Genomic DNA, 4576 nt, shown 5'->3' on the forward strand with positions numbered 1-4576 from the left:
GCGCTGCTGAGCGGATCTTTCAGGCTTTTCTTCCTCCTAAATGCAGCCTGCAACAGAGGCGGTGCAGTGCATGCAGAGGTTCTTGGGCTCTGCTCCTCTTCGCTTTTGCTACTAGGGATGAGCTTTAGACTCGGTGTGGTGCTATCACAGAGATTTTTCTGCTCCCTTCAGGTTCCCCGTACTGAAGGCTGACAGAGTTGTGTTTGGCAGGCTTGTTGAAGCAGCTACAAATCAGCTGATGACACCATGACACAAAGGAAACTAAAACCCACTGTGTCAACATGTCAACCAGTGAGCTAACAACAACTATTCTGGGCATTGCACAGGTTTTCTGCACAAGGCATGGAAAATATCGGAGAGGAATGTTTGTCTCTGCTGTAGTTTGTTTTGCTCTCAGTACCTCCTCGTTTCTTGCATTTTCTCCGGGGTAACAGAGATATTTTTTTGTAAATCTGTAAATAGGCTATTGAGTTATTTACAAGTGCTGTTTAAAGATTGGAACAGGTTGTGATGTGGCTGTAGAGTTCCTGAAGGATGAAGGGGACCTATGACAGTGCTTGCAATGCAAATTGAATTCTCCGCTCCCTCCCTTCCTGTGCCTTGTTTTAAGATCCTGATGAAAGATGCATGGCCTCCTCGCTGAGGTTTTTAGATAGTATGGAAATCCATGTTGAATCATGCTGTATTTTTTTGCCATAATTTGTAAAACCAATGACTGAAGTTATGTCTAGACCCCATGTTAGCCACAAAACATTAACATTATATACAAATATATTTTGCCCAGTTTTATAAATGCAGGGTCGCTCTCTCACACGCACACACACACACTACGTGCCTTGATAAAGTTGTTCTGGCTTATACCTGCAGGAAAGTCCTCTCACCTTCTGTTTTAACACTGACAGCTGTAACCTAAAACTTTCATATCAAAAGCAGGACATTTTTAGGAAGTTTTCCTCTTGTGGAAGGAGAGTTGAATAAAAAGAGTATCATGGCTACAGTTAGCAGCTTAGCATAAAGACAAAAGAAGAGGGAAGAAGTTAGCCTGGCTCCATCCAAAGGTAGCAAAAGTGGGTCAACCAGTTTTCTGACGAAGATGTTTTTACTTTGTTGTCATGTGTTGTGCAGATGTTCACTGTGTTTAGCTGTTTCTAGGCTACAACCAAGTGGCTCAATGTCTTACACAGAGTGTGCGTCAAAGGTTGCACCTGTTTGATTTTTAACAAGAAGTGTAGAGATTTCCAATTAAGTATGTTGATGAAGATTCTCAGTAATCCTGCTTATTTTCATTCAAGATATTGTAGCAGGCCAGCTGGACTTGTTAGAGTTCCTTTGCAGCAGCTTCATCAGTTCTTCAGAAGTGATGAAGCAACAAAACATCTTCAAGGAACTCTTAACACGTTCAGCTGAGAAAGCCATATTGTAGATGGAGCTGGAGTTCTAAGTAGTTTTAGTAAATAGTGACTGAAAGACACACGACAAAGAGCAGAACAGCAAAAGCTCCTGATGATGAGGGGCTGGGTTTTGTTACCTTTGGACAGAGCCAGGTCACCGGTGTCTTACTGCTTCCGCCTACGCTGACTGTAGCTACAGCTGGTATGAGATCCATCCTTTTATCTAACCTTCCAGGAGACAGTAGAGAAAGGGGCAGTGTGTAGGATTTATGTGGAACCAGTACCAGAAATTGAACGCGGCATTCATAATGCTGTTTTAACTAACATTTTGCACAACGTAAGAAGAACCTCTTCATGGTGAATTTTAAGGTAGCTCACAACTCATTTAAATTGCTTTGAATTTAAGCATAAACTAAAGGGGTGACAGTTTTGAGTGACAGCTGGGTGCTGTGTCAGATGCCAAGCGTTAGCACTGTAGGTTCTCCCACAAGCTCGAAAAATTCTCAGGTGTTTGTGATCTGCGACCTCACAACTAAAAGCCACTACATCCTACACATTGGTCCTTTTATGTGTATTTCCTAAAATGTCAAACTTTTGCTTTAATGTAATTTCTGGCCTTTCTTAAAGCTCACAAACTGTTCTACAGCTTTTATAATCTAAAGACTGAGACACAGAAACTTGCAGTACTGAAGTGCCCATGTAGTCACAAGCTTTTATTTTGATATTACGATAATTATAACTATTATTATTATAAGTATTATTTTTGGGTGGGGTTATGCCTTATGAAATGTGTTGTAGCTTTGTTCATTGGAGTTAACTGTGCACATTGTGTGGCATGGATCTGTGTGCTCTACTGTATTTTAGTTGAAGAGCTCAATTGAAGTCAAATAGAATTTTTGTTTTGTTTTGATCGCATGTTTTATGCAGTATTAAATTCAACCACTTGCTAAGGATGTAGCAAACAGGTGAGCCAACAAATACCTCGTATTTTTCATCAGTAAACACTTTATCTCATCAGAAATGCATGACTTAAATTCTATTGCATCATGTTATGTGAATTATGTATGAATATTGCTGTTCTATTTTTCTATTAGGTCCCCAGACGTGGCCAACTTCTACTCGTCTTTTTTGCAATGTAACGTGCTTCTTGTGTTTCTTCTTCCCTCTCCCAGTTTTGGACTCTGGATGTATTGTCGACAGGCTGAAACTGAAAGAAACCTAAGGCATGAAAAGGCAAATGTGCAATGTTTCTGTTCAGAGTTTAAATAAAAATATGCTGCTAAGTGTGCTCTGGTTTATAAAACTCCACTGTGGTTAACTAGTTCCCCTCCAGACAAACATTAGGTATCTGTATTGTGAGTATTTATATCTTAAAAACAGTTCATACTTGAAACAATTTTGACACAACCATTTACTCAAAATCTCTCTTTAAATCATTAAGTCTATAAATATGGATGTGTCTGCACCAACAGGGGTGGATAATAATCCTAAGTGTGAAGAAGGACATACAAATTTATAAGTAATGGAGGAAAATTCCTCAAATTTGGCTCACATCTCAATGAAAACACACCAATACAAAAGCCTCTACAAGGAAAAAACACATGAACGTGGATGTATACACATCAAGGCCAACCAAACAACTAATGTTATCCTTTGACTAATGAGCATCCTTGTGATTATCTTACCATGTAATAAAAGGGCTTTACCTGCATGTCCCTTTATTGGCATTGAGTGCACTGACTTGTTTTAAAGAGACAGTTCACAATAAAATTAACCAACAACAGAGGAAAGCTTGCATCGATATTTTTTCTAAGTTACTGCACACCGATTTATTCTCAGATAAGGAGTGTAACCCCAGCTGTACAGTTAACTCTCCCCTTTCTTTAACATATTACAAAACAACAATCCACCAGTGCTACTGTGACTATCAGACATACAGGAGCTCTTGCAGTGCAGTGCTGACCTCATGTGGACAGAAGTAATATTACACACTAATTTTATCTCAATGAAATACTGCAGATATAAGCACATTTCATTGAGACATTTATAATCTGTAGTAAAAAAAAAGAACGACCCCCACATCAGATCAATGAGGATGGAAAGACGGTAATATACTAATTATAATAATTAAAAATCAAGAGTGTGAGACAAATCTGAAAAGCATTAATCAGAAATCATGTTTAACATTTAAAGCCTCATATTTTGTCTTTATCTAATGTATTCATTCACACAATACTCAATATTAAACTACAGTGTAAGAGCTGCGGTGCATTTTGTTATTCAAGGCTGAGCTCTATTGCTGTTGATAGGTGGTGGTGGTGACGTCAGTCGGCAGTACGTGGGCGGATGTGTGGGTGAAGATGACTCCCAAATGAGCCTGTGTGTGTGGAGGAAAGAAAAAAGCTTCTCAGGAAGCTAAAGACAGGCTCTGTTAAACTTTGCTGTGCTGGATTACCTTGAGCCCTGTGTGGTGCAGGTAGAGCAAACAAAAACCCTGCTCACAGGCACTCATTGACCTTCCTCGCACCATCTGTGACAGTATAAATAAAGACTGAGGAGCTGAATTAGAGATGATTTATGACACAGAACAATGCTGTGTGTGCATGCACTACAAGAAAAAAACCCATAACAGGGATGTTTTTAGTTCAATTTATTGCACAATCAACATTGACAAAATGTACTTAGATGTTATTATGTTGTTAAGAGATGTGGGAAATTGACAAAAAGGCTCATCCACATTTTTGACACATGGGGAAAAAATATCCAGTCCCAAATTATTTTTTTCTGTTAATTTAGGGAGAACTTCCTGTGGCCTGCAGTGTACAGAAGCTAGTGTGCATTTAGCTTCTTTGATAGATAAACCGCACTGCAGGCCACAGGAAATATGTCAACATTTGATTTGGGGGGTGTCCCTTTAAGACGAACACTGGAAAAAGACATGTTTCTTTCTGTAGTTTCTTCAAGCTGTCTGGTATCAAAATGTAGCACGTTACAGTATCCATTCAAAATGCTTTTACACAATACGGACACGCTAAACTATTTAACTGTTTGTGGAGCTGGGGAATTTGGGGGAAACCACGCAATTTATACAATTAGGCAGTCCAGATAAATGATTTAACTTATTAAAGATAGAAAGTTATAGCATATGTAACAGTCACATATATCTACAAGGTGGTTACGTTTGC

The sequence above is a fragment of the Parambassis ranga genome, chromosome 21, assembly GCF_900634625.1.
Source record: "Parambassis ranga chromosome 21, fParRan2.1, whole genome shotgun sequence".
Lineage (NCBI taxonomy): Eukaryota > Metazoa > Chordata > Actinopteri > Ambassidae > Parambassis > Parambassis ranga.